This window comes from Rattus rattus, chromosome 10, assembly GCF_011064425.1.
Source record: "Rattus rattus isolate New Zealand chromosome 10, Rrattus_CSIRO_v1, whole genome shotgun sequence".
Lineage (NCBI taxonomy): Eukaryota > Metazoa > Chordata > Mammalia > Rodentia > Muridae > Rattus > Rattus rattus.
The window spans coordinates 78,331,724-78,344,943 of NC_046163.1; positions in this window are offsets into that span (position 1 = coordinate 78,331,724).

The following is a 13,220-nucleotide window of genomic DNA, read 5'->3' on the forward strand; positions in this document are numbered from 1 at the left end:
CTAAAATTCATCAAAAAAGATAAGGAAGGACACTTCATATTCATCAAAGGAAAAATCCCCCAAGATGAACTCTCAATCCTAAATATCTATGCCCCAAATACAAGGGCACCTATATATGTAAAAGAAACCTTACTAAAGCTCAAAACACACATTGCACGTCACACAATAATAGTAGGAGATTTCAACACCCCACTCTCATCAATGGACAGATCATGGAAACAGAAATTAAACAGAGACGTAGACAGACTAAGAGAAGTCATGAGCCAAATGGACTTCACAGATATTTACAGAACATTCTATCCTAAAGCAAAAGGATATACCTTCTTCTCAGCTCCTCATGGTACTTTCTCCAAAATTGACCATATAATTGGTCAAAAAATGGGCCTCGACAGGTACAGAAAGATAGAAATAATCCCATGCGTGCTATCGGACCACCACGGCCTAAAACTGGTCTTCAATATCAATAAGGGAAGAATGCCCACATATACGTGGAAATTGAACAGTGCTCTACTCAATGATAACCTGGTCAAGGAAGAAATAAAGAAAGAAATTAAAGACTTTTTAAAATTTAATTAAAATGAAGATACAACATACCCAAACTTATGGGACACAATGAAAGCTGTGCTAAGAGGAAATATCATAGCGCTGAGTGCCTGCAGAAAGAAACAGGAAAGAGCATATGTCAGCAGCTTGACTGCACACCTAAAATCTCTAGAACAAAAAGAAGCAAATACACCCAGGAGGAGTAGAAGGCAGGAAATATTCAAACTCAGAGCTGAAATCAACCAAGTAGAAACAAAAAGGACCATAGAAAGAATCAACAGAACCAAAAGTTGGTTCTTTGAGAAAATCATCAAGATAGATAACCCTTAGCCAGACTAATGATAGGACACAGAGAGTGTGTCCAAATTAACAAAATCAGAAATGAAAAGGGAGACATAACTACAGATTCAGAGGAAATTCAAAAAATCATCAGATCTTACTATAAAAGCTTATATTCAACAAAACTTGAAAATCTGCAGGAAATGGACAATTTCCTAGACAGATACCAAGTACCGAAGTTAAATCAGGAACAGATAAACCAGTTAAACAACCCCATAACTCCTAAGGAAATAGATGCAGTCATTAAAGGTCTCCCAACCAAAAAGAGCACAGGTCCAGACGGGTTTAGTGCAGAATTCTATCAGACCTTCATAGAAGACCTCATACCAATACTATCCAAACTATTCAGCAAAATTGAAACAGATGGAACACTACCGAATTCCTTCTATGAAGCCACAATTACTCTTATACCTAAACCACACAAAGACCCAACAAAGAAAGAGAACTTCAGACCAATTTCCCTTATATATATCGACAAAAAAATACTCAATAAAATTCTGGCAAACCGAATCCAAGAGCACATGAAAACAATCATCCACCATGATCAAGTAGGCTTAATCCCAGGCATGCAGGGATGGTTTAATATACAGAAAACCATCAATGTGATCCATTATATAAACAAACTGAAAGAACAAAACCACATGATCATCTCATTAGATGCTGAGAAAGCATTTGACAAAATTCAACACCCCTTCATGATAAAAGTCCTGGAAAGAATAGGAATTCAAGGGCCATCCCTGAACATAGTAAAAGCCATATACAGCAAACCAGTTGCTAACATTAAACTAAATGGAGAGAAATTGAAGCAATCCCACTTAAATCAGGGACTTGACAAGGCTGCCCACTCTCTCCCTACTTATTCAATATTGTCCTTGAACTTCTAGCCAGAGCAATCAGACAACAAAACGAGGTCAAGGGGATACAGATCGGAAGAGAAGAAGTCAAAATATCACTATATGCAGATGATATGATAGTATATTTAATTGATCCCAAAAGTTCCACCAGAGAACTACTAAAGCTGATAGACAACTTCAGCAAAGTGGCTGGGTATAAAATTAACTCAAATAAATCAGTAGCCTTCCTCTACACAAAAGAGAAACAAGCCGAGAAAGAAATTAGGGAAACGACACCCTTCATAATAGACCCAAATAATATAAAGTACCTCGGTTTGACTTTAACTAAGCAAGTAAAAGATTTGTACAACAAGAACTTCAAGACTCTGAAGAAAGAAATTGAAGAAGACCTCAGAAGATGGAAAGATCTCCCATGCTCATGGATTGGCAGGATTAATATAGTAAAAATGGCCATTTTACCAAAAGCGATCCACAGATTCAATGCAATCCCAATCAAAATACCAATCCAATTCTTCAAAGAGTTAGACAGAACAATTTGCAAATTCATCTGGAATAACAAAAAACCCAGGATAGCTAAAACTATCCTCAACAATAAAAGGACTTCAGGGGGAATCACTATCCCTGAACTCAAGCAGTATTACAGAGCAATAGTGATAAAAACTGCATGGTATTGGTACAGAGATAGACAGATAGAACAATGGAACAGAATTGAAGACCCAGAAATGAACCCACACACCTATGGGCACTTGATTTTTGACAAAGGAGCCAAAACCATCAAATGGAAAAAAGATAGCATTTTCAGCAAATGGTGCTGGTTCAACTGGAGGTCAACATGTAGAAGAATGCAGATCGATCCATGCTTATCACCCTGTACAAAGCTTAAGTCCAATTGGATCAAGGACCTCCACATCAAACCAGATACACTCAAACTAATGGAAGAAAAACTAGGGAAGCATCTGGAACACATGGGCACCGGAAAAAATTTCCTGAACAAAACACCAATGGCTTATGCTCTAAGATCAAGAATCGACAAATGGGATCTCATAAAACTGCAAAGCTTCTGTAAGGCAAAGGACAGTGTGGTTAGGACAAAATGGCAACCAACAGATTGGGAAAAGATCTTTACCAATCCTACAATAGATAGAGGCCTTATATCCAAAATATACAAAGAACTCAAGAAGTTAGACCGCAGGGAGACAAATAACCCTATTAAAAATGGGGTTCAGAGCTAAACAAAGAATTCACAGCTGAGGAATGCTGAATGGCTGAGAAACACCTAAAGAAATCTTCAACATCTTTAGTCATAAGGGAAATGCAAATCAAAACAACCCTGAGATTTCACCTCACACCAGTGAGAATGGCAAAGATCAAAAACTCAGGTGACAGCAGATGCTGGCGAGGATGCGGAGAAAGAGGAACACTCCTCCATTGTTGGTGGGATTGCAGACTGGTACAACCATTCTGGAAATCAGTCTGGAGGTTCCTCATAAAATTGGACATTGAACTGCCTGAGGATCCAGCTATACCTCTCTTGGCCATATACACAAAAGATGCCCCAACATATAAAAAAGACATGTGCTCCACTATGTTCATCGCAGCCTTATTTATAATAGCCAGAAGCTGGAAAGAACCCAGATGCCCTTCAACAGAGGAATGGATACAGAAAATGTGGTACATCTACACAATGGAATATTACTCAGCTATCAAAAACAATGACTTTATGAAATTCATAGGCAAATGGTCGGAACTGGAAAATATCATCCTGAGTGAGGTAACCCAATCACAGAAAAACACACACGGTATGCACTCATTGATAAGTGGCTATTAGCCCAAATGCTTGAATTACCCTAGATGCCTAGAACAAATGAAACTCAAGATGGATGATCAAAATGTGAATGCTTCACTCCTTCTTTAAAAGGGGAACAAGAATACCCTTGGCAGGGAATAGAGATGCAAATATTAAAACAGAGGCAGAAGGAACACCCATTCAGAGCCTGCCCCACATGTGGCCCATGCATATACAGCCATCCAATTAGACAAGATGGATGAAGCAAAGAAGTGCAGGCTGATAGGAGCCGGATGTAGATCTCTCCCGAGAGACACAGCCAGAATACAGCAAACACAGAGGCATATGCCAGCAGCAAACCACTGATTTGAGAATAGGACCCCCGTTGAAGGAATCAGAGAAAGAACTGGAAGAGCTTGAAGGGGCTTGATACCCCATATGTACAACAATGCCAAGCAACCAGAGCTTCCAAGGACTAAGCCACTACCTAAAGACTATACATGGACTGACCCTGGACTCTGATCTCATAGGTAGCAATGAATATCCTAATAAGAGCACCAGTGGAAGGGGAAGCCCTGGGTCCTGCTAAGACTGAACCCCCAGTGAACTAGACTGTTGGGGGGAGGGCAGCAAGGGGGGGAGGATGGGGAGGGGAATACCCATAACGAAGGGGAGGGGGGAGGGGGATGTTTGCCTGGAAACCGGAAAAGGGAATAACATTTGAAATGTATATAAGAAATACTCAAGTTAATATAAAAAAATTTCTTTGAAATAATACTATTTTTTCATCTGCATGCTACCAATGAATGTAAAGGAGCAAAGAGCATATTTGTGTGTAACCTGACCTATAACCTACCTCCTGTTTTTCTCTCTGTTGTTCCACATTTCTTATAAGCACAGTTCTTTCTCCACCTAAATCATCTGTCCCATCTTGCTGACTATAACACTCACCAATTTTTCTAATCCGTTGTTTCTAAAAGCTCTCAAATCTATTAAGGTATAGTATTCCTACTATTGCTATTATGCTAATATGAACGTCTGTTTGACCTTTCTTTATTTTTTTATTCCCTCACAAATATATAAAGAGTAGTCATTTGTTTGTTTATTTAATTTCCCTTCTTTTTTCTAACAGGACATTTACCAATTTATCTTTTAACATTTTAACTCTTTTTTTTTTTAATTGTCTGCTACTAGTGCAGGTCAGGTATCTTTCGGTGTTGTGTTTTGTAAGTTGTTTGTCTATATATTTTCATTTTCCTTTTTTCTTTTGAGATCTTCATTTCATTTGGTTGAAAAGTTCTTATCCTTACTTCTGGGTTCATATTAATACAAGCTGATATAAAACCTGTGATTTTAGGAATAATATTACTACAAATGTTAAGCTTAATCTCATGTAGGGTCCATGTATTCTGGAAAATAATTTGTTTTGCTATATTTGGATGGAATGTCAGATGAATATCAGTTACACTGTACTTCATTGATAGGGCTTATCATTTCTTATATGTCTTTTCTGATACTCTTACCACTTGATTTAAATGTCAACAAGAGTTTGACCATTTCAGCCTCTCTGTCTTTGTAGGGTTGTACTTCCTTCATAAAAAGTCATGGAATTTCAGGGTCTTTTTATGAAAGCTGATGTTCATGTTTTGAGGACAGTGCTTAGCAAGTATAAATGCACAAGAATATATCGCAAAACTCATTACTTTGTATACTAATCTATGAAATTGTTTTAACCTTTAGAAAATAAAATTAAAATTAAAAAAAAAGGTTGATTGGCCAGAATGTATTCCACAACCAGACTTTTACAACTGTGAGATCTGTAGATCTGACCTCATGTGAGTTTTCAAGTATTTACTATTGTATTCCTAATTATGCAATTCTACCATTCAACAGAATGTCTAAGATGCTAGCAGTAATGTATTTTATATTTTCAAGGTTTTAAATATTTTTAGATCTGTATATATAGATTGGAATTCATTTAGAAGATTGTCCCGCGCTACGTCTCGCCAGCAGGAACGATGCGGCACACACAGGATCCTACTACAGAAAAGCTTTAATGCGTCTCGAGAGGGAGAGCATAAGCTTACAATGCGGAGATGCCAAGTGAGGAATAACCGTCCCTTATATAGGAAACTATCCTCACCTAGGACGTGTCACTCTCTGACTGGTCGCTGCCAATTATGCCAGATGACGTACCAAAACGTACGTGTCCCTTTGAGTAGGGAAGTTACCAGGCACCTGCGTATTGCCCTTTTTAATAGGTGCGTTCTGCCGGATGCCGGTGCCATCTTGTAATGGAGTATGTGAGGACAGCTCCTCGGACAGCTCCTCACATCTCCCCCTTTTCTGTTTTTTTTTTTAAGCAAACAGGACACCCACATATAGGAGGGCGAAGACAGAGGTCATATCCTCGTACAAAGTTGGCGAACCTGTACAAGAGAGATACCCTTAGGCTATTGTTGGGACCCAGGGCACTCCCAACCCGTCGCACTGCCATTTTTCGAGGGAGGGAAAACTGGGGCAGAAACCCTCATGTAATACGACATGCATTCCAGGGAGCGTATTTTGTAGAACTTCCCTGTGAGATGCTAAGCTCGTCACCCCTCATGGGCTGCTCAAGCCAGACACTCTAATCCTGTGCAATGAACTGAGGTTCTAGGAGTGCAAGAGCTGTCCAGCCGGCGACCTGTTGCTTGAGCATGGTCAACCAGATATTGGCTGACGCTCCTTGTTCAAGGGCTACAAGCGCCTGGGCGATCACTACTTTGTCCTTTCTTGTTTGAGATCTCAATTTGCAAAGCAACCAGAGGAGTAACACTAATCCACAGCAGAGGATCACTCCAAAAAGTCCCACTCCCACCCATTCCTTGAAATAAGAGACTGCTGAGGTGATCCAGGACGACAATCCCTCTGTCAAAGACAGGTCCAGTCGGGTAGAATTTACTTGAATGATGGTCGCTCTCAGCTCCCGAAGTGTCTGTTCAAACTCCAAGGTCCAATTCTGTAACAGATGCTGTGAAAGACTCTTAGACAGATTAGCAGCTCGGGTAAATTCGTCATATTATATGGAGGTGACACAAAGGCCTGGGAGTTTTTGCTCACAGCCAAGCTGGGCCAGTTGCCATAGAATGTCTAATTGCTCTCGGACCAGATCTATACGTTGGTTGACAAGCATAAGGCCTCCCTATATCTGAGTATTTGCCGAGGCCTGTCTGTCCTGAGCCACAGAGATGGTGGCCGATAAATCATTGATAGTTTGGGTTGTCTGTACTGTATTTGACAAGGCCAATGCCGAGGCAGTAACCGAGGCAGCGACTGCTATCGTAGCAATAATGCCAGGAATAATTGCAGAAGTACCAAAATCTCTTTTTCCTCTAAATAAGGTCATGGTCCCCGAGGTATCAACAGGGATCGGGATAAAGCGAGGCATGCGGGTAACTACTGCGATATTTTATATGAGTAGCTGTCCAGACAGAGGCAGCAGGTTTGATGTTCCCCGTCCAGGAAAATCGCAACCGTCCCTTTTCGCCCTTTCCTCCAAGTAGCATCGCCATGGGCGTAAGATCAGTGCAGCTACCATTAACGCAATGTAAGGCCACCACCATAGAGAACTGTGGCGTTGGCCACAATGTCCTCCTCACCAGTTCCCCATGTGGCCTCCCTTAACCAAGCAGAAGATTGATTACATAACATAATGCAAGGGAGATCAAAAGATGTTTTGTTGAATATGCCAAAACAAAGGCTGCCCTTAAGGGGAATAGTCCTATTTTCTTTTAGTCGTTCAACCTGTGGATCCTTAGGTAAATAGGCCAACCCTAAATCCCTGTTAGTGGTACATCACCAGCATCGGGAGTGGAAAGGTTGACATTATTCCCCATCGTAGCTCGCCCTGCACCGTTGCTGGCATCCATGGAAGAAGAGTGAGGAGGTGCAGGAATCCCAGTCCCTTCTTGATCACTTGCTGTGATGCACCGAGTAAGTCGTCCTGGGATCCATATGGGATTTTCATTGTCCTGTGGAAAAACACAGACAGCTCCCCTGGATCTTATTAAAACAGGATCCGGGCCTTTCCATTCATTTGTCAATACATCCTTCCATTTGACTAATTCTTTTGTCCTCTTGGGCTCTGAGCAATGTCGCTCAGCCGCTGTTTGTCCAGCTTCATCAAGATTTAAAAAATTTAAGGTAAAAAGGGCCAGAGCAGTGGCCACTCGGGGTGTTGGGGGGAGTTCTATCATAATTCCTCCTCTTCGTTTTATTAAATATGATTTGAGTGTCCGATGAGCATGCTCTATGATTCCCTGTCCTTGAGGGTTGTAGGACAGGCCCGTCAGGTGGGTAACCTGCATCTGAACACAAAACTGACGGAATTTTTGAGATGTGTAGGCAGGGCCATTGTCAGTTTTTACACATTTTGGCTTTTCCCAAGCACTCCATGCTTCAAGGCAGTGTTGAATGACATGTGTTATTTTTTCTCCTGTAAGTGGGGTGGCATGTAGAATGCAAGAACATGTGTCTATAGATACATGCACATACTGTAATTTTCCAAAAGTAGAATTATGAGTAACATCCATTTGCCAGATTTGCAATGGCTGTATTCCTCTCGGGTTGACCCCGATGTGAGGAACTGGGAGGAACTGGCAGCACTGTTGGCATTGGGTGACTATATCATGTGCCTCTTTTCTAGTTATAGAGAAGCGACGGCGTAAAGTTTCTGAGGTGACATGGAAATTGCTATGAAAGGCTTTAGCGGCCTCTAAAGGAGAGGCCAGGGCCACAGCTATCATTTTTGTGGCTTTGTCAGCCAAATCATTCTCTGAACTCATTGGGCCAGGGAGTCCAGAATGGGCCCGTATATGAGTAATGTATACAGGGAATCTTCTATTTAATAGGATAATTTGGATTTTTCGGTAAATATCTGCCACCTTACTAGTGGTTTTAATTATACCGACGGTTTCAAGAATACTAAGAGCATTAACCACATAGGAGGAATCTGAAACAATATTTAGAGGAACCTGGAATTTTTCAATGACCTCCATGACCACTAGGCATTCTACCACTTGGGGTGAGGTTTCAAAATATTGTCGTGAGAATACTTGGGAGTTTACCACATATGCTCTCCCACCCCTGTTTTTGACCCATCCGTATACACTGTTATCCCCTCCTTTAATGGTCTGTGGGATGTGACGCGAGGGAAAATAATAGGTTGTGATCTTGCAAAACACAATAGGGGGTGTTTAGGATAATGATTATCTATCTTCCCTGTAAAGGATGTGAGCAGCACTGCCCAATCATCAGAGGTAGCGGCTAGAGTTTGGACCTGGTAGGGTGTATATGGGATAATCAAGGATTGGGGTGGAGTCCCAAAATGACAGATGGCAGCTTTTAGGCCCTTAATAGCCAGATGTGCTACTGCGGCTGGATACCAATCAATAATCTTCACAGGGGAAGCATGTGGATGGATCCATAACAGTGGACCTTGTTGCCATAAAACTGCAGTGGGTAAATCCTTGGTATCTAGTACACAGAGTGAAAAAGGTAGAGACCAATCAATGCATTGCAATTTGGCCTGTTTTATGGCATCTTCTACTTTTAGTAAGGCCTTGGTTGCAGCGGGAGTTAGCACACGAGGGGAGGTGATGTGGCCGTCCCCTTCCAATATTTCGAACAAAGGTTTTAATTCTGCGGAAGGGATTTTCAAAAATGGTCTCAACCAGTTGATATCTCCCAAGAGCTTCTGAAAGTCATTAAGAGTATGGAGGTGGTCTCTACGGATTTCCAGTTTCTGGGGTATAATATTATCAGGGAAAATAATGGATCCTAGAAAATGACCTGTGTCAGCAATTTGGACCTTTTCTGTAGCAATATGTAAGTCCCATTGTTTAAGGGTTTTTTGTAATAAGGAATAGGCTTGTTTGAGTAATTCTAAGTCTTTATGACACATCAATATATCATCCATGTAATGGATTAACAGTAAATTTGGATAGGTCTCCCTGACTGGTTTGAGGGCTTCCTGAACATATAACTGACACATCGTAGGGCTGTTGGCCATGCCCTGAGGTAGGACCTTCCACTGGTTTCTTTTATCAGGTTCAGTATGATTAATTGATGGGACAGTAAAAGCAAACCTGGGCCTATCGGGGGGGGGGGGGTAAAGCAGGATAGAGAAAAAACAATCCTTGATATCTATTATTACCAAATTCCAATCTTTTTGTAGGGCCGAGAGTATAGGAAGGCCCTGCTGAATGGGTCCATGGGATTCCATCTGAACGTTAATGGCCCTCAAGTCATGGAGTTGTCGCCATTTTCCTGATTTTTTCCTTATTACAAAAATTGGGGTGTTCCAAGGAGAGATGGAGGGCTCCAAATGTCCCAATCTTAATTGATCATCCAACAGTCCTGTAGCTGCCTGTAATTTCTCAGAGGTTAATGGCCATTGGGGAACCACACCGTGTCCTCCGGCTCCTCCATGGTATGGGTCGGGTTGCCCCAATGGGCCTAGGAAAAAAACCCAGGCCTTGTTTATGGGGGTTGGCGATCGGTTCAATGGGCGTGAGACAACCCTGTTCTAATCGCCCTAGGCCTTTCCCTTCCTTATAGCCCATCCTTGACATCATGTGGGCCACTTGTGGGGCGTATTCTATAGATAAGGTCAGTCCCATAATCTGCATAACATCCCTCCCCCAAAGATTAACAGGCAGGGGAAGTACATAAGGAATAAATTGTCCCTGTCGGCCATCGGCAGTTGTCCAAGTTAGAGTGGCAGAGCTGATCATAGGGCATGACTGGTAGCCTAATCCTTGTAGTGAGTGAGAAGATTTTGTGGTAGGCCATGATTGAGGCCACCATTTTGAGGAAATTATACTTTTATCAGCCCCAGTATCCAGTATGCCTTCGAATTTCTCTCCATTAATTTCTAAGCTCAATTTTGGGTCCCTTGGTATCCTGTATCGTGGCCTGGGAGCACGGAAGGAGTAATAATTGTGCTATTCTATCTCCTTTATTTATGGAAAAAACCCCATCGGGACTTGAACAAAGAATCTGAATATCAAGAGAGCGCTGAGCTTCAACAAGGCCTGGATGGACTATCAGTCCTTGTAGGGCGAGAGATCCTCTCCCAAGGACAAGGCCTATGGTTCCCGGGGGTAGAGGCCCCACAGTCTGAGCAGGAATTGGCTGAATGCCCATCTGGGGCATTAGAAAGAAGTCTGAGGCGGCACACAGGTCCAATTTTGTGTCGCCTCTTGGGGGACCTCCTCTGCTGGGGTCGTGGCCCTGTGAAAGCAGTTCCCATATCTTTGAGTGCCCTGGGACCGGGGGCCCACCAGCCCGTTTTTTGACATCTCATTAGGTCGAGTCTCCAAAGGAGGAAGTAGTTTGCCTTTAATGTCTCTCACTGATCGGCACTGGTCAGCCCTATGGTAGCCTTTGCCACATCGGACACAGAGGCTGCAGACCCCCTGTCTCCTTTTGTCATCCTACAGTCTCTTTTTAGACAGCCTGTTTTCCCACATTGAAAGCATGATCTTTCATCCGTCCCTTTAACGGGGCGTCGCTGGGAATGGAGAATGGCGGCCGCCAGGCCTGAGTTAGTAAGGGGCCCTCCAAGTTCCCTGCAGACTCTAAGCCATTCCTGTAGCCCTTTATTTCTTCGGGGGGCTATGGCTGCTTGGCACTCCTGGGTGGCTTGCTCGAAAACGAGCTGGTCTATAAGCGGTGCTGCTTGTTCAGGATCGCCAAAGATTTGTCCTGCAGCCTCTGTCATTCTAGCTACAAAATCTGAGAAATTTTACTGGGGTCCCTGAACGATTTTTGTAAGTTGATTATCAATCCCTCCTCTCTTGGACAGTGCCTTCCAGGCTCTAATAGCCGTGCTGGAGACCTGAGCATAGGCACCCCACTGGTAAGCAGACTGATCAACTGCAAAGCGGCCCTGTCCTGTTAAGAGTTCGAAAGTCAAAGAGTTAGACAGAACAATTTGCAAATTCATCTGGAATAACAAAAAACCCAGGATAGCTAAAACTATGCTCAACAATAAAAGGACTTCTGGGGGAATCGCTATCCCTGAACTCAAGCAGTATTACAGAGCAATTGTGATAAAAACTGCATGGTATTGGTACAGAGACAGACAGATAGACCAATGGAATAGAATTGAAGACCCAGAAATGAACCCACACACCTATGGTCACTTGATTTTTGACAAAGGAGCCAAATCCATCCAATGGAAAAAAGATAGCATTTTCAGCAAATGGTGCTGGTTCAACTGGAGGTCAACATGTAGAAGAATGCAGATCGATCCATACTTATCACCCTGTACAAAGCTTAAGTCCAAGTGGATCAAGGACCTCCACATCAAACCAGACACACTCAAACTAATAGAAGAAAAACTAGGGAAGCATCTGGAACACATGGGCACTGGAAAAATTTCCTGAACAAAACACCAATGGCTTATGCTCTAAGATCAAGAATCGACAAATGGGATCTCATAAAACTACAAAGCTTCTGTAAGGCAAAGGACACTGTGGTCAGGACAAACGGCAACCAACAGATTGGGAAAAGATCTTTACCAATCCTACAACAGATAGAGGCCTTATATCCAAAATATACAAAGAACTCAAAAAGTTAGACCGCAGGGAGACAAATAACCCTATTAAAAATGGGGTTCAGAGCTAAACAAAGAATTCACAGCTGAGGAATGCCGAATGGCTGAGAAACACCTAAAGAAATGTTCAACATCTTTAGTCATCAGGAAATGCAAATCAAAACAACCCTGAGATTTCACCTCACACCAGTGAGAATGGCTAAGATCAAAAACTCAGGTGACAGCAAATGCTGGCGAGGATGCGGAGAAAGAGGAACACTCCTCCATTGTTGGTGGGGTTGCAGACTGGTACAACCATTCTGGAAATCAGTCTGGAGGTTTCTCAGAAAATTGGACATTGAACTGCCTGAGGATCCAGCTATACCTCTCTTGGGCATATACCCAAAAGATGCCCCAACATATAAAAAAGACACGTGCTCCACTATGTTCATTGCAGCCTTATTTATAATAGCCAGAAGCTGGAAAGAACCCAGATGCCCTTCAACAGAGGAATGGATACAGAAAATGTGGTACATCTACACAATGGAATATTACTCAGCTATCAAAAACAACGACTTTATGAAATTCGTAGGCAAATGGTTGGAACTGGAAAATATCATTCTGAGTGAGCTAACCCAATCACAGAAAGACATACATGGTATGCACTCACTGATAAGTGGCTATTAGCCCAAATGCTTGAATTACCCTAGTGGCCTAGAACAAATGAAACTCAAGACGGATGATCAAAATGTGAAGGCTTCACTCCTTCTTTAAAAGGGGAACAAGAATACCCTTGGCAGGGAAGAGAGAGGCAAAGATTAAAACAGAGACTGAAGGAACACCCATTCAGAGCCTGCCCCACATGTGGCCCATACATATAGAGCCACCCAATTAGACAAGATGGATGAAGCAAAGAAGTGCAGACCGACAGGAGCCGGATGTAGATCAAACCTGAGAGACACAGCCAGAATACAGCAAATACAGAGGCGAATGCCAGCAGCAAACCACTGAACTGAGAACGGGACCCCCGTTGAAGGAATCAGAGAATGAACTGGAAGTGCTTGAAGGGGCTTGAGACTCCATATGTACAACAATGCCAAGCAACCAGAGCTTCCAG